An 18,880-nucleotide genomic window follows, 5' to 3' on the forward strand; every position below is an offset into this window, starting at 1 on the left:
AAATGTACAGTGTGTAGCCAACAAACTCTTCCCTATACCATGTCTGATAAAGGTGAATATTCTAGGATGGTTTGCTTGGAAAGGGTCATCATGGCTCAGGGTTTCACTTACATAGATATTTTCACTAAAAAAACTTTGTTAAGGGGACGTTATGGTTAAGTTGCCCAACCAAAAACCTGTGCGCTTCACTAAAAAACCTATTCAAACGTGCCATTATGGTTCAAAGTAAAACCGAAAAACCCCTGAAATTCGCCAGTTATGGTAGGCTAAGCAACCATAACTGGCCACACCATTGTGCACTGCTAACACTAACACCCAGGACATCAAAGATGACATCACAAATGTCATTGATGGTCCCCTCATTTTTAAAAAAAGTCAGCGGACAGTCATGGGGCACACAAAAATGGAGGGTGCAAGCAAAGCAAAACCAATGTACTTTTCGCTGGGAGTAATTGGTGGCTCTAAGTATGCTTCAAAAACTGCAAGGTGTAAAAAATGGATTACCAAATAGGTTACTATGATTCCAAAAAAAGTTGCAATGCATGTTGTACATTGCGAAGAAAAATGTGATTGCCAGCATATGTGAGATCAGCTCCATTTCTGCGAAATATGAAAGAGCTGCGAAACAAAATGTTTTCATTGTGAATGAGGACATGCCAACATCTCTTAGAAATGCACAAACAGCCTTATTCACATTGTGCCGTGTTTTCCCCATTTGTGGGCCAAATGCAGATGAACGCAGCCACTTTTGTCTTTGAGCAATACATGATAAAAGTATATTGCAATTTGGTAACATGTCCATGACTTGCGCAAGTCCTTCCTTCATTGCAAATTGCAAAGAAATGCCAGAAACATGGCCTAAACTATTGCTGCCACAATGAATGATAAATATATAAGGATGATGCTCTGTCTGTAAAGTAATGCAGAGAGGTACCAAGTCCAACCTCCTCATTCCGCGCATGCCATGCCAGTGCACATCCACATGAGGAAATCCAAGATCTGCAGATATACCGCAACTTTCTGCATGCACCTTCAGCCAATGTATCCACGAGTCTTCCATAATCTTTTGTCGAGCACACAGAGCCATGGCTGTCTGGTCTCCTGTCAGGGAAAAGACATTCTGACTAAATATCTCCGTACAAAACACACCCACTGACCTTCACTGACCAATCCCTACCTTCCCACATTCTCATTTGCATGCGTCTCCACCCCATAATCCCCTTTGGTAAAAGGCAGCGCCTGCAAACTACCGCCATGTTCGCGGACACGTACTGCACAAGAGCGTGCCAACTGTACATTTAAATAGTATTCCCCTTTTCCCCTTGAAGGAGGGCTCTGAAAAGAACCGTTGTTTTTTTTTTTTGGGGCAGATGCCTTACAGACACCTGCTATTTTTCTTTTTTTGTGCTATTTTTTGTTCTTATTTTACTCCTACAACCATTACAGAACCTTCTCCAAAGCAAGCCTCACATTCCAAAAGAACATGGCATTTCCCAAAGAAGATAACGCAACACCATCTGGTTCGAAATAAGCCACATTACTGGGTACAATGTTCTCATGGCTGCAAAAAAACATACCAGCACGTAACATAAAAGCACACATGCCACGATTAATGTTACACCTCCCAATACGTTGATCAGGACATAAAATAGAACTATTGCCGCATTTTCCTCTAGGCAGTAACGCAGAAAAAAATTGGAAAGATGTTCATAACTCCTTCAACCAACTGTTCCAAATCTTTCAACAAAGTATGTGAACTCACGTAGCCCAAATGGCAAGCACCGTAGTGCAAAAGTACCACATGAGGACTGGTCATCGTTCGAATCTCAGTGAAAACTTGGAGAAGTGCCGCAACATTGCGATCAGTCTCAGTACTCCAAACCACCTCCACTCCTCTCACATGAAAATGGTGTGCCACATGCCTACTTTCGGCATACAGCTGTAAACCTTGGACACAAATGTCTCCAAGGAACAAAACCCTGACCCTCTGCGCATCTGCCATCTTCAGTATACGCACCATCTTTCACCACAAAGGAACAATGTGAACATCTGATTGGCTGATGGCCACAGTCCCTTTTCCATGTTCCATCTGCTGTAGATACCTGTATGTGACACGCCCTACCCGCGGACAAGCGGTGTCTACGTGCGACATGTAACTCTTAGCCAGTCCTTCTACCCTTTCCACATCACTCGCGATTCCATTTCCTCATTGGACACAGCTAAGCAGTCAATCAACCATCCACCAATCACATTAACCAGCCCTACATCTAACTCCGTCATCAAAATTTTGCTCTTCAAATGTACTACTGATCACTGTGAATGCAAGTCGCATATCATTGCAAAGCACCTACTTCAAAAACTACTGTGCAAGTGTCGTGGATTTCTACATACAGCTCCATCCATGCACATATGCATGCGTATAAACCACAGGTATGCATATTTTACTCAGAGAACATGTGCAACCCTTATGATTTCATTTAAACAAATTATTCCAACTAAATCTGCATAGGCAATACATACCAACACTCGCCCTTCAAGTACAAGATGTCTGATTTTTCATTAACAAACTGCACTACTTCTTACTGTCTTCCGCAAAACTTATACATACATTAGAACCCTCCCTTTTTAGTGGGAAACTCGATTTGCCATTAGAAAATGGCACAATTTTTTACTGTGTACCGTCTACATAAATGCTACTTCCAATATGATCGTATGAGAAAAAGTAAAAGCTCCCGATTGCTGTGGTGACATCTCCCTTCGAGGGTCTCCCAATTTTTTCAAAATCGTCTTACAATCTGAAAGTACAGATTTTTTCCCCATTTACTATACTAACCTATCGCTTACAAAGCTCTCTGCCATAGATAACACAGCTTAAAAGAAACAAGACATTTGCGTAACCTAAAAAGTGTACGCAGTTCTGAAGCACGTGCAACTGCCATACTGCAAGTAACATAGAAAGTCAGCACATAGTGCAGTGAAAAGCACACATCCACTGTGTTCAAATGTCAAAGAATACTGCAACGAAAAATACAACATTAATGTGTACTCTAACATCACAGCTTTAAACACACACAGTTACTAACTTCTTCTTTTTACAATTGCAGGCAAGCCTACTGTCTTGAAAATCAACAGCATCTACACTGCAAACGACATATCCGAAGAAACCTGGTCATTCTTCAAAAAAAGTAAGTACAGTACGACCTTTATAATCTAGCTATTTCTCAAACAGACTGTGTTGGTTATGTATTTAGTTTGTGCACCAAAGCAAACAGTGATTTCTGAACCATTCTACCCACAAATCGCCATTTACTAAACAAAGATTAACAGGCAGAATGACTCACAAATCCCCACATGTTTGGAACTCAAATAACATGCAGATCCCTTAGAATGTTATCACTAGAAAACAAATAGCTGTTTCAATTTTATGCCACTACGTTCACTATTAATGCTTCTCCTCCCCACTAGGCCAATACACATTCACACACCACCACAAAGTGCTTACCAAAAGCAAGTTTGTACAGGAACGCAGAAGTAGAGCCAATAAAAATAAAAGTTTCCAACCTAAGCATCCATCTGTAGCAGAGTTTCTAGAGAACGTTGGAACGAAACAGCTATTACATTCGTTTACCAAAACAAGGCAAGCCTCAACTACCAAACTTTACCTCCTCCAACAAAATGTGGCACAAAGCACAAAACTCTTCACAAAAAATCGGCTACCAGTACCGCTAACAATGCTCCTATTAATCCTGATTTAGTAACAAGAACCTGAGTAAAAAAAATATTTTAGCAAAAATGTTTTGCCACAGAGTCCTTCAGAATCTAATAAGAAGAGGACCGAAATCATCCACACCCCTTAAAACCTACCGTAGAAAAATAATCCTACAAGCTCTCATGGACAGTGCAATCATTCTCAAAAGGAAGTTTGTTTATATTGGTGTTAAATTTGTACCATAGCAAATGAAGGTTTTTTTTAATCCGACAATGACTTTTTTCTCCCAGACCCAAGGATTTCAAAAACAAACACAGAAACTGAGCACAATGCACAGTACACTGGTTTGTAAACTAAGTATGAAGGTAAAAAAAAGCTAAACTGTCTATTATACAATGTAAGAAGTCTTCATAAAATGCAAACACTAACATGCTTTTTTCTTTTATCACAGAAATTAAAAAAGGCTAGGTGCTCCAAGTACTGCAGTCATGTAAAACATATGTGGATTCTGCACAAATTAAACAGTAAGTATAATTATAGGCATTTCATACATATGCGAATCAACACGGCTAATCTATGGCAGTAATATGGTACAGTGACTATAGGCTAGACCTAGCATCTTTGATGTATAAACCACCACCTACACCCTTCAGGCAAGCAACCCACACTATAGGTCCTACCTTCTTCTAATTTCACTACTTTTAAGGTTAGTTTTGCGTGCGTGGTCTGCAGCCATACAACCAAGACAGTACAACATGCCCACAAACACACCACCATACCACGGCCATGTTAACTTATACCCTCACTCCCTATCACTGCAGACTTGGGTGCATGGCTTTTGGCCATGCACCCCAGACTCTGGGTCCTAGGCAGAAACAGCAAAGCATATCGCAACCATTGTGCCTTCTAATTTCACTACTTATAAAGTTGGTTTTGGTAGCATGGTCTTAGGCCATGCTCACAAAACGCTACGCCCCCCCCACAACCACCTGACTGATGTTTCATAGTACGAGTGTACCTATGCCTGTTATATACTGCAGTAGTTGTGGTCACAAGCTACAGACTTGGGTGTAAGGCCATAGATTTTTCAAAGTATGGCTATGCAGTGTATGAAATCCATAGTGGCTTACAACCGCAGTCCTTATAACTTTGTTTTGGTGCATCAGCTTTGGGCATGCACCAAACACTCTAAGTCCTCACCACAACTACCACACCATATCACGGCCATTGTGCCTTGTAACAAAACTTCAGCCATGCAGCTAAGTCTGTACACACTCTCCACAACCATTTGACCCATAAGCAATACTACAATTGTATGAATTTCTATAATATGCTGCGGTGGTTGTGGCCATGCATCCAAGACTCTAAGCCCTGGCCACAATCAGCACAGCATATTACACCCATGGTCACTTACACATGAGTGACACACCCATACAATGAAACATTATAACTGTAGCTTGTACTCAATGTGTACCCAGGACTCTAGGACCTGCCCACGCCTACCAGATTCATAATCGAATGTGTGGCTGAGATGTATGACTGTGATATCCTGCACTGCTTGTGGGCACGGTCTACACTCTTCAGTGTATGGCGTACAGCCTGGAGCCATGCACCCAAAACTGAACGTGCTGGCCACAACTACTGCACTATGTAAATTCTATGTTGGTTTATAACTTTAGAGTTGATAAGTGTGTTCTCAGGTGCATGGCCTTCGACCATGCACCAAAAACTGCTGATCCTCCCCACAACCACCTCAGTGATGTGCGGTAGTACAGGTGCAGTGATAGTTGTAGTATGCTTCAGTGGTTCTGGCCAGAGGCTAGACTCCTACCTGTATATCCATACATATTACAATTTATGGGTGTGCAGGGGCTTATACCTCCAGTGCTTATAACTTTGTTCTTAGGTGCATGGCCTGTGGCCATGCAGCCAAGACTGTACACACTCCCCACAACTATCTAATCGATAATCAATATTACAGGTGTATCCATGGGTGTGACATGCTGCGGTAGTTGTAGTATACTTCAGTGGTTCTGGCCAGAGGCTAGACTCCGACCTGTATATCCATACATATTACAATTTATGGGTGTGCAGGGGCTTCTACCTCCAATGCCTATAACTTTGCTCTTAGGTGCATGGCCTGTGGCCAAGCAGCCAAGACTGTACACACTCCCCACAATCATCTAATCGATAATCAATACTACAGGTATATCCATGGGTGTGACATGCTGCAGTGGTTGTGGCTAGGGCCTACAGTCTTGAAAGTATGGACTTCGGCCTACGGCCTATGGCCATGCATCCAAGACTCTAGGCCCTGGCCACAACCACCGCAGCATGCCACACCCTTGGCGGCGTACTAATCAATAGCACACCCATAGGAACAAATAACATAATAACAACATGTTCTCAATTGAAATGTTTGCTAACACCACGCGTGTCCTTAGAACGGTTTCAAGGTGCCTGTGCTCAGGACGGACTGAAACCCTCATTTTGTGTACACGCAAACATTCCAAACAAGGCGTGCATAGAGAATACAATATATACACCTACTGCTTGAACAAATACATGTTTTCACCTATCTCTCACAGTGTGAACCACCCCAAGCACTATTACACAGCAAATTAGGTTTCGAAATAGCATGTTGCCGCTGGTCGCCGCTGCGCTGTCAGCGGATCCAAGATGTCGGGCGCAGCCAAACAATTTGACGCACAACACGTCTCACTGCAGCCAATCCACAGAGATGTTGCATGTCCGCGGTCATAACGGCAGCACCTTAGCCAATCGGTATCTTGTCTGCGGAGCGAACAGGGAAGTGTGACCGCGGAGCAGACATAGATATCACAAATTTTTTGAGGCCTACTTTTTGATAATTTTAAAGAAAAGTACTGCATGAATTGTCACCAAATTTACAAAAGCACGCATTCGAGACCAAGCCCATGCCCCTGCTTCAAATTTGGTTAAAATCCGTCCAGCGGTTTGGCCTGTAGCCGTGCGCAAAGTTTTTCCCCCATTCAGTCTATGGGGAAAAAAAGACGGTTTGGGACCCCCCATGTAACCTTTCCCCCCCTGGACGAATCCTCACCAAACTTTGCAAAAAAATTCAGAGTGGCCCATATACCTTTTTTTTGCGAAGTTTGGTGAGGGTACATCCAGGGAGAGCGAAGTTATAAGCTGCCCAAAAAGTGCTCTTCCTATGGAAACAGCAACTTAACCATAACTACACGGCCACTACCGTGGCCACGTAATGAAGTGGGTTCTTGCAGCAATCTTCTTCAGGTTTTACCAACTTACACATCAGGACAATGCAAGTAAATAATCACAGTATCCTCTGCATACAATCTCCACTTATTGGGTCTAACCCAACTGCGGTAAGCACAGGCCTCCGAATAAATCAGGGATACCATTGAGATCCAGACTGAAAAGGAGAGGTGCCATTGGAAAGCCCTTATTTAATTTGCATGAGGTAATAATCTTCTTTGCTAATCGACTGTGCTCTCATTTTTCGACTTATCATTGTGTATACTCATGTAGGATCCAGATTAGTTGTATTGAGACAGAAGGTAGTAAGAGCGTCTATAGCTTTCTTCACAGTTTAAACCGCTTACTCAATAGGAAAATGACATAGAAGAGGACAAATCAACAGCACTGTGACTCCCCCAATTCCTTGAGCATATCGCCAGCTACACCAATATATAGAAGTAATGCAGAATGGACATATCATATCAGCTCTAAAGCCACGTGGCAGGATAGCAGCTTACTTGCCTCAACAGCACATTACATTAGATGTAGCAGTAACCATTTGGCAAACACTGACAAGGAGATCTTGCCTAAGAATCCATCCAGTCTCATCCCTTGATTTCTACTTATATATTAAATGCCTAGGGTCACTAGAGAGCCCTTTCCAATTACAGGCAAGTTTGCAAACTGGTGAGCGAATGTATTTCCACCACCATGGGTTTGTCTTCAAGATATCATGATTGCAATGCTTTTATGAAATGTGTTCCACATGCCAAGATACATTTCAGCTTGAAAGTTAACTTCTTCTTGTGCTGATTCTCAATTGATTTCTCAATTGCATGGCTGCGGTGCCAATCTGTATGTGTTTGGTCTAGAGTGGTCATGAGAGAATTCGCTTTTCTCACCCTGGAACAAGGCATTTCCTATACAATGGTTTGCATTGCATTGATCATCCTAACAATTAAACTACAGACAATCACCAGAGTTTGCATGTGGCACTGCTTGTGGCTATTCAAATATGGTGAGTTGCTATCCTCCAGGGTGTACTCAACCACTTTTGAAATGCACATTGGAGAGAACAGGGGAGAGAACTTGTGCAATGGCTTTCCCATTCGGCATTCATTGACAGGCTCCAGATGTTGGTGACCTCTCATGCTTTAACTTATACTCTTGCTTCTGATCTACCACAATAGGTAATGTGCATTATGGTAATGCACTGGAGTCCAGATTGTGCTGGTGCAGATGTTCTATTGTTCTCTGGAGAGAGGCCACATTATAGACTAATCTCTGGACAAAAAACGATCAAAATGTGAACAGGTGAAGAGCTATTGATGTCCTCGACGTAACCCTGGAAGCAGAGGCTTTGCTAAGGGGGGCATTAAGGGGCTATAGCCCCGGGTCTTTTGGTTGTAGCCCCGGATAAAATTTCAGGGTCTACAACCAAAAGGCTAGCAAACCCCGAGTCCTGACAATCCCGACATTAGTATAGCCCCAGATCTTGTCCAGACCTAGCAACACCCCTGCCTGGAAGACAACATACATGTTCCCTCATCTCTGACCAGACATGTATTCATGGCCAAGGCAGAGGTTTGAACTCTGTGACCCCTTACAGTTAGGTAAGGAAAGGCAAAGTAACCCAGGCCTAAAGCTAGAACTCTGCAGACCAGAGTAAATATGTGACATGCTGTCCTATTTGATATATCTGATGATAAGGCTGTCATATGTGGGGAAGGGGGAAAGGTACGCCCAGTCAAGCAGTTGCCTGGGTTAAGTGGGTGGCTTCACTTTAAGTGGGTGACTTCACTTTGATGTCTCTTCAACTTAAAAACGATGTCAGTGCGTATTTACACACAGAAACACAGGCGTGCAAAGGCATTCATCTAAGCATGCACACATATAAGGACACACACATCTGATTGTTTGTGGGCACACAAACACACACACACACACACACACGTGTGAGCACGCTCACACACACACACGAGCATGAGTGCCTGGCTAAATACATACTGACCCAGACAAAGCTTTAAAAAAGTGAAGGAGAGCAAGACATGCTATCATGTTTTAATTGGTTGCTACTGATTTTAAGTATTTATTTTGCAGGATATTCCATCTTTCTCCCTGGACTTGTTGTACTGTGGCGACGCCTGTTTCGGTCTGCACACACAAGGTGGACATTCTTTCCAGAAAAGTGCATCTTATTTATTGGTTTGTTTTGCATGTTTATACTTGTCTAGCTTTATTTAAGGCATTGCAAGAAGCTGAGCCAAAAAACATGTCTAGAATTAGCTAATGCACGAGATATTATTATAAATGAGACACTTTGTTTAAACATTTCATTGCAACCTGCACCTTTCATTTATTTTCTATTTCTCCAGACAGGAGCTATTTGAGCACAGAGTTACGGTAACGTTGAAGAACTGGACTTGTTCCCAGTAAATACATAATGTTTGTTCTGTGAATGTTGTCATCTGTTCAATTAATGCTAGAAACTAGTGCATATATTGTACCGGGTTCTCCCCCACACCGCCAAAGAGTCTCTGCAGTGTAGGGTGTGAGCTCATTAATTGAAGGTGCTGCGATTATCAATAATGAAACATTGTAACTGAATACAATTAACAACTGATCTTCGCTAATCAAAAAATACAAAAATCAGTCAGATAGGGGAATGCGACTTTTTAGGTTTTTATTCTGAGTTTGTTGTTCTCATTAAGTGGGTAATTCATAGAATTCAGCGCACAAGTGGCGCACGCGGCTGGCGCACAGTGTGCGCGTGCGAATCCCTGCGGCAGCCGCGTGCGCTAAAATCCATTTCCGCGCACAGCGTATTCATGGATTCCAGCCACCAAAACCAGCCGTGGCGCACAGTGGCGCAGCGACCCTGCAGCAGCGCCAGTTACGCACCCAAGAACGCCTCTCGCGCAGGGAAAAGCCAACAATATACCCAATCCAGCGCAAATGGCTGAGCTAACCCTGTACCAGCACGGCAAGCGGGCTACGTGTATCAGTGTGGTGCGCGGGAAGTACCTCACGCGATTGGCCCCGTGCGAGCAGGGTATGCGTATTTCAGGGGTGCGCGGGAAGTTCCACACGTGATTTCCGCAGGGTACGCGTATCTCAGGGGTGCGCGGGAAGTGCCACACGCGATTTCAGCAGGGTACGTGTATTTCGGGGTGCGGGGCGAATTTCACACGCGATCTCAGCAGGGTACGTGCATTTCAGGGGTGCGCGGGAATTTCCACACGCGATTGGGCCTGTGCGAGCAGGGTACGCGTATCTCAGGGGTGCGCGGGAAGTGCCACACGCGATTGCAGCAGGGTACGTGTATTTCAGTGGTGCGTGGGAATTTCCACACGCGATTTCAGCAGGGTACGTGTAGTTCGGGGTGCGGGGCAAGTTTCACACACAATCTCAGCAGGGTATGTGTATTTCAGGGGTGCGTTGGAATTTCCACACGCGAATGGGCCCGTGCGAGCAGGGTACGTGTATCTCAGGGGTGCGCGGGAAGTGCCACACGTGATTTCAGCAGGGTACGTGTATTTCAGGGGTGCGCGGGAAATTCCACACGTGATTGGGCCCGTGCGAGCACGGTACGTGTATCTCAGGAGTGCGCAGGAAGTGCCACACGCGATTGCAGCAGGGTACGTGTATTTCAGGGGTGCGCAGGAATTTCCATACGCGATTTCATCATGGTACGTGTATTTTGGGGTGCGGGGGAAGTTTCACACGCAACATCAGCAGGGCACGTGTATTTCAGGGGTGCGCGGGAAGTTCCACACGCAATCTCATCAGGGTACGTGTATTTCGTGGTGCGGGGGAAGTTTCACACGCGACATCAGCAGGGTAGGTGTATTCCAGGGGTGCGCGGGAAGTTCCACATGCGATTCCATCAGGGTACGTGTATTCCAGGGGTGCGCGGGAAGTTCCACACGCAATTGGGCCAGTGCGAGCAGGGTACGCGCATTTCAGGGGTGCGCGGGAAGTTCCACACGCGATTCCATCAGGGTACGTGTATTACAGGGGTGCGCGAGGAGCACCACACGTGAATTGCACGTGTGGGTCCTCCCAGGTGTTCCCTCTACACCCTCCACGGCCCCTGCAGGTGGCTCACACCACGCCAGGGGCCTACCCTGCACATGTCCTGCAGGCACACCATCCACCATGGCCATGACCCCCAGCCAACCCACATGTCAACTTGCACTACTGCCCACCAACGCATGTCCCCCTGCACCCCCAGCCACCAGGGGCACCCTCCACCAGGCCCCCACCCATGTCTCCCACCACCCCCACCCCCCAGCCACCAGGGGCAGCCTCCACCAGGCCCCCACCCATGTCTCCCAGCACCCCCACCCCCCAGCCACCATGGTAGCCTCCACCAGGCCCCCACCCATGTCTCCCAACCCCCCACCCCCCAGCAGTGCAGGGGCAGCCTCCACCAGGCCCCCACCCATGTCTCCCAGCACCCCCACCCCCCAGCCACCGGGGACAGCCTCCACCAGGCCCCCACTCATGTCTCCCACCACCCCCACCCCCCAGCCACCAGGGGCAGCCTCCACCAGGCCCCCACCCATGTCTCCCACCACCCCCACCCCCCAGCAGTGCAGGGGCAGGTTCCACCAGGCCCCCACCCATGTCTCCCAGCACCCCCACCCCCCAGCCACCAGCGGCAGCCTCCACCAGCCCCCCACCCATGTCTCCCACCACCCCCACCCCCCCAGCAGTGCAGGGGCAGCATCCACCAGGCCCCCACCTATGTCTCCCAGCACCCCACCCCCCAGCCACCAGGGGCAGCCTCCACCAGGCCCCCACCCATGTCACCCACCACCCCACCCCCCAGCAGTGCAGGGGCAGCCTCCACCAGGCCCCCACCCATGTCTCCCATCACCCCCACTCCCCAGCCACCAGGGGCAGCCTCCACCAGGCCCCCACCCATGTCTCCCACCACCCACCCCCCCAGCAGTGCAGGGGCAGCCTCCACCAGGCCCCCACCCATGCCACCCAGCAACCCACCCCCCAGCAGTGCAGGGGCATCCACCACCAGGCCCCACCCATGTCTCCCAGCACCCCCACCCCCCAGCCACCAGGGGCAGCCTCCACCAGGCCCCCACCCATGTCTCCCACCACCCCCACCCCCAGCACTGTGGGGCACCTGCCAGCAGGCCCCCACCGATGTCCAACTCATGTTCCCCACCACCCCACCACCCAGCCACCAGGGGCAGCCTCCACCAGGCCCGCACCCATGTCTCCCACCGCCCCCACCCCCCAGCAGTGCAGAGGCACCCACCACCAGGCCCCCACGCATGTCTCCCACCACCCCCACCCCCCAGCAGTGCAGGGGCAGCCTCCACCAAGCCCCCACCCATGTCTCCCACCACCCCCACCCCCCAGCCACCAGGGGCACCCTCCACCAGGCCCCCACCCATGTCTCCCACCACCCCCACCCCCAAGCCACTAGGGACACCCACCACCAGGCCCCCACCCATGTCTCCCAGCACCCCCACCCCCCAGCCACCAGGGGCAGCCTCCACCAGGCCCCCACCCATGTCTCCCACCACCCCCACCCCCCAGCCACCAGGGGCACCCTCCAGCAGGCCCCCACCCATGTCTCCCACCCCCCGCACCTCCCCCAGCACTGTGGGGCACCTGCCAGCAGGCCCCCACCCATGTCCAACTCATGTTCCCCACCACCCCCACCCCCTAGCACTGTGGGACACCTGCCAGCAGGCCCCCACCCATGTCCAACTCATGTTCCCCACCACCCCCACCCCACTCAGCACTGTGGGGCACCTGCCAGCAGGCCCCCACCCATGTGCAACTCATGTTCCCCAGCCAACATGTCATCACAATCTAGATCCCTGGTCCCTATGGTCAGCCTCCAAATGCAAAACACCCACCCGAGTATTTCATCCACCCACTCAGAATTTGCAATTACATCACAGAACACCAATTGCAAGTTCCGAAACAAACACATTTCCCTCACATACACCCAATGGGTGTCAGTGAATCTCAAAACACATATCATGAAATGCATGAAACCAATGAGATACCACACATTGAAGTTCACCAAAAAAAATATGTATTAAAGGAAACATAAATAGAATCAAAAATGAAGAAACAGAAATGTGAATGTACAAAAATTAAAAGAAGCATGTCCGTGAAAAAAAGCAAAACCAAAAATAAAATTCCAAAGTAATGTTGTCCAAAGTCAATGTCCACAAAACAAAATCCAATGGGAAATAAAAAAGAAAGCCATTGCTCCATGGTTAAAATGTGAAAAAAATACAATCCAACAGGGAACTATGTACATGGGAACAAGCCAGGGTCCATTATCCCAACAAAAGAAAGGAAACCTATCTACCTACACTAACTAATAAAATAAACTATATACAAAAATGTGGCCAATGTCCGAAAGGTCCAAATAAAATCAAAACAAAAATGAAACCTAACACTACCTACATAACTATGTACAAGGGCAGCGGGCTAGTTTCACGGCTCACTTGTGGATGTCCCGGGCCAGGGCATCATCGAACTCCTCCTCAATGTCCCAGAGGCGGTCCTCCTCCATGGCCCCGAGGGTCTGCAGGGCCGTCGACGTGTCCACCTCCAAACCCCTGTGGATTGCCTCGAGGCACTCGGCCCGCCTCAGGGCCCTCCGCATGGAGTTCTCTGCCCTGACCATTGTGAGCCGTGCCTCTTCCGCCCGCTGCCGCTCCGCATCTATGGCGTGGCCCAACCGCTGCCACACGTTAGACACTCTTTGTCCTGGGTCCTCCTGCCCTCCGGCCGATGCCTGCCCCTCCGATGTTGAAGGCCCCGAGCCTTCATGGCTCCCACCACATTGCTGCTGCTGCTGTGCCTCTGCCCGTGCACTGCCTCCTGCTGCCTGCACATCCTCCGCCAGCTGGGGTGCAGTCGTAGATATGGCCACCCCTGCTTGACGTCCGACTCCTGACTGTGGCAGGGATGCCTCCTCCACCAGCCTGGCCGCACCGTCAAAGGCAGCTCCACAGGGCACCCAGGTGACTGATGGGTGGGAAGATGGCACGGAGGACGACTGGCGCGTAGGGGGTCGAGTTGAAGAGGGGGTCGTAGCAAGCCCCATCAGACGGAGGAATCCGGCCTGGGTGACCTGTCCCAGCAGGCTGACGTGGTCAACGAGCCATTTGAGATGACATGCAGTCTCCTCATGAAAAGACTGCAGGTCACCTCGCATGGCCCGTTGACGCAACGCCACACAAGCCAGGACAGGCTCAACCCAGACCCGGATAGCCACGTCCGCAGGCAGAGGAAGGCCGGTTGACGTGAGCTCATCCCCTGCCTGAAAACGGGTCTGGACGTAGGCATCCCTGCTGGTGCAAGATGATGCAGGGACAGGATTGCACATAGGCACCTCCGCGGCGGCCTGTGCTGCCTCCTGTCCCTGGTCCTGCACTGCACCACTAGCACCAGTGGGATCCCCACCTCCAGACCCCGTCTCTGGTGCTTGCACGGCCTCCTCCTCCACCAAACCCCCCACCAACCTGGATGACTCCGTGCCATCTTCCCCTGTTGGGCCCTGTGGGGTCCCAGCTGCCCCTTCTGCTGCCGAGGAGTCCATCTCCAACCTCCGCCTCTTGGACCTCCCCCCGGCAGCTGGGGCCTGGGATGCGGCACCGGACTCCTCACTCCCCGATGAGATCACAACATGGGAGGGGAGCCGGGCCTTGCGTCTCCGGCTGGCGGTGGGATCCACATACCGCTGTCACATGCATCCATGTTGCATCACTGTTGCACCCTTGTCAAATACACACACATGTACACAGTGCTGATACATGCAGCCGAAAACAACATACATGCGTGACATCACGGACATGTCTACTTACATACACATTCATCCAAACATGTGTGCCCACACAACTGCATTTGGCATGCAAGCCTACACACACAAGCACCATCCATGTCTCACACATTCCAGCCCTCGCATGTTTTAGCCCCACGGCCCTGTACACCACCACCCATACTCGACCCCATACAAACAGATGTGCAACCTGCACACTACTGAATAATCACCACACGCACTGCTCACAATCAGGATGCATGTACACTCACCGCTCGACTCCAGACGGGTCTGCCTCTCAAGGACCTGGACGTGGAGCGCTGGGGATATGCGTTCCAGGACCCTCATCTGTTCTTCCGACAAGTGGCCCCGGCGCCCATTGGCATCCGCTGCCTTCAAGAGGTGCCGGGCCTTGTTCAGGGTCCTGGACCTGAAGTCCTCCCAGCCTTTCTTGACATGTTGTAAGTCGCGGACTGCCACCCCCTCCGCGTTGATGGCAGTCACGATGTCAGTCCAGATCCGAGTCCGTCCTTCCTTGTCGGCGCGGGAACTTCCGAAGAGGGCATCATACTGCCCCAGGACTTGCTCCACCAGGACACCAACTTCGGTGGCACTGTCGCTGGTGCCCCTCTGCCTCTCTGGCCGGTGGTTGTCAGTGGTCTCAGATGGTGTTTGCCCCGACATAACAACCCCAGAGGCAGGAGTGGGTGGGCAACTGGGTCCTGGGGCTGGGATGTGGAGCAATGGAATCCCAGTCGGGAGTCTTCGGTTCCAGCAGGGGTGGTCACAGCAACAGCACCCCTGGCTGATGTGCAGGCAGCAAATGGCAGGGCACGTGGGCAGCAGGCAGTCAGGCAGCAGAAGATGGCAGGTGGGAGCGTGCTCGGGGCTCTGGGGGGCAGTAGTTTGGCCTTCTGGGCAGGAGCGTGGTCTTCCCTGTGCTTACGCGTGGCCAGCTTGATATGGAGTGATTTGGCACGTGAAAAATCTGCACGTCAGCGTGTAATTCGAGGAAAGGCCCTTAGCGCGTAAGCGCATCTGCACGCATACGCATTTTCATTGGACAGAAGGCCCCTCAAGCGCAAGCGCCCCTGTGACGTGATGCGTACAGACGTGCATGGGCATTTGAGCGCACGTGAAAAACTGCACGTCCGCGTGTAATACGAGGAAAGGGCCCATGCGCGTAAGCGCGCGTGAAAAACTGCAAGTCCGCGTGCAATACGAGGAAAGGGCCCATGAGCGTAAGCGCGCGTGGAAAACTGCACGTCTGCGTGTAATACGAGGAAAGGGCCCATGCACGTAAGTGACGTGACGCGCGCGTGTGTTTTCCTCAGCACGGGTTAAAGGTGAGCGGGCCCAGCAGTTCGCTGTACGTGCCTTTCGTGGAGAACGACATGTGTTGCTGCTTCCTGTTGTTTCGCGCGCCATCACAACTTCACAGCTATCAAGGACGTATCTCTTCTTTTGGCGGGGGTATTGGCTACGCGTCTTTTTCTGCATCGCGCTAGTCAGACGGTGAGTCGCACACGCTCTTTTTCCCACTGCAGGTGCCCCTGTGTATCGCACCCATTTTCGATGTCATAGTAGCCTGCGTGTCCCACGCATATGCGTTATTCGTGTTACTGGGTGCCACCGCGTACTGCGGGAGGTTGAATCCACGCACGTAGGCTGCAGGGTTGCGTGCACGGTTTTACTGCAGTTTTGGGGTGCCTGAGCGTTGCGTGACCCGTCACCACATCACCGGGGTCACATACAGCCTTGCAGGTGCAGGGGGGCTGTTAACATCTTGCTTCCCACCCCCTTCACCCCAATTGCCCAGGTCAATTGTGGTGTACACCTCCCATTGGCACCACTCCATCTGTGCCAGCACTACTACATCTGTGCCATGGTTGGGAGGCCACCAAAGGTGAGGGGCGCCTCAGCTGGGCGTTCTCCTCGTGGCGGGCGTGGTCGAGGCCGTGGCCGTGGTGACCAGGGAGTAGGGGGACTCCAGGGTGTCCAGGGCAGCCACAGAGGGGGAAGAGGCAGGGGTGCGCCACTTGAGCACAATGTTGTGCCATGTGTCGGTGCAGCCATGCCACCACCCCCTGTGGTTCCGGGGGATGCAGCTCCTGCATCTGGCACTGGCACCCGTATGACCCGGCAGTCCGTTCCATCGACTGCCACGGGCCCAAGGGTAGTGGTAGCTGCAGGTGCAGCTGTGGACACCGCCACCCAGGCTCAGGGTCTGCCAGCGCAGGCTGTGTTGGCACTTGAAGAGCCCTTGGTAGATCTCCAACAGGCCAGGGGGGAAACCATAGGGGCACGCCGGGCTGCTCAGACCAAGACACGTGTCCCTGGGGCAGTCATGTCATCTGCTGCCCCGAACAGCCCGGTGTTGGCAAGTGCAGGGGCAGATGCACCCAACAGCACCCCGGTTGTGAGTCTGCCAACCAGGACCATTGCGGTCAATGACCCTGCCACAGCTGATGTTGCTGCGCAGGGTCCATTAGTGGGCACCCATATGCCACTGACACAAGTCAGGCCTTTGGCCATCCCTCCACCTGCCACTCCCTTGGCTCAATCCACCGAACCCACTGGCCATACTGGTCAGGGCGGCATTAGCCAGCCAGGGTCTGCGCCACAGTCCAAGAGGAGGAAGGTTGCACCTGCGGCACATGCTGGGACCCCACACACAGCCACGACCTCCTGCAAGTCGAGGAAGAAGCCTTTCTGTAAGCAGGAACTGGACTTCCTTGTGGACTACGTGCGGGGCCACAGCCGTGACATGCTAGTGGGTGCCAATAATCAGACTACGGCTGCCCAACGTGACACCCACTGGAAGCATGTTGCGGAACATGTCAGTTCATTCGGCCATGAGGTGCGCATGGCGCAGGAGTGCAAAAAGCGTTGGAATGACATCAAGCGCAGCACTAAGGCTAAGCGTGCCTCAAATTACAACTTGACTCTGGTGACTGGCGGTGGGCCTGCACCAGAGGAGGAAGAATTCACTCCGCAGGAGGCTCTCGTTGCGGAATTCATACCACCTGAATTGGTCGAAGGAGTGGGAGAGATGCTGGACTTTGATGCCCAGTCCAGTGAGTGTTGATGCGTCTTTGTTGAGGACGTGTGTGTTTCACTTGTGGGATGTGTTGTGCATGATTGCTGCTACATGTGACGTGTACATGGTTCTGAGGTGTAAGTAATGCAATGCTACCGTCATGCATGTCTCCTCTGCCTGCATGCGGGACTCCATGTGGGCATGCTCCCTTGCCCCTCATCCGCCACTCTGCACCCCAGTTCCACCTTTGCACTGGTCTGCTTCAATCTTGCCAATGTGTAGTTTCTTGTTCATGTGTCCTGTGTAGATGCTAACTTCCAGCGTAGAAACTGCCAGACATATGCCGTGTGGTACAGCCTTAGTACTCGATGCAGGGTATCTCACTTGTACTGTGCATGGGTCAGATGTCCCGCAGGGACATGAGTGCCCATTCATGCTCCATGTGCATTGCACGCATGCCCCTATGTGTCCTTGACTGGATGATCACTGTTATATGAGTTCTTGGTTACATACATTGCCTGCCATCTCATCGTCCTCCCCATGTCAACTGTGGCTCAGTCCTGCGTTGCACACATGTTTAGGCTCTGACAATCTGTGCGGCTCACAGGCCTCAGCCTGTTCAATGGCCAATGACTCTGTCCAACTCTTGTTGTGTCTTCTTCACACGTGGGCGGCCTCCGGAGTTTTCATCATGTGTCCTGCCCACTGTCCCAGCATCATTTGCAGTGTTGATCCACTCTGGGTGTCCTTATGATGTCCCAGAGGCAGCAAGCAGAGGAGAGGTTTGCACAGCTTGAGCGTACCATCTCGGCTGAGCTACAGGCTTGCCGGGAGGTGCAGCGGTTGACCAGCCAGGCCTTGCAGGAGGAACTCCGTGTTACACGTGCTACCTTGCAAGAGGAAGCACGTGTATCACGTGAGGTTCTGCATGCAGACCTATGTCACATCGCCACACAGAACCAGGCTCACCCGTCCGGCAGACTTGCTGCCGACGAGGGGCAAGCTGCGGCTAGGCGTGGCCAGGCTACTGTGCCACGTCCTCCTTTACAGGATGAGCCAGACTCGGATGACCATCTAT

General features: G+C 50.7%; 1 protein-coding gene across 3 annotated transcripts in view; it reads right to left on the reverse strand.

Moving 5' to 3' along the window:
* Positions 1-18,880, reverse strand: part of SMOC2 (SPARC related modular calcium binding 2) — an 884,027-nt gene that overhangs the window by 27,944 nt on the left and 837,203 nt on the right. The window lies entirely within an intron of this gene.

This window comes from Ambystoma mexicanum, chromosome 4p (assembly GCF_040938575.1).
Source record: "Ambystoma mexicanum isolate Mex_15411 chromosome 4p, UKY_AmexF1_1, whole genome shotgun sequence".
Taxonomy (NCBI): domain Eukaryota; kingdom Metazoa; phylum Chordata; class Amphibia; order Caudata; family Ambystomatidae; genus Ambystoma; species Ambystoma mexicanum.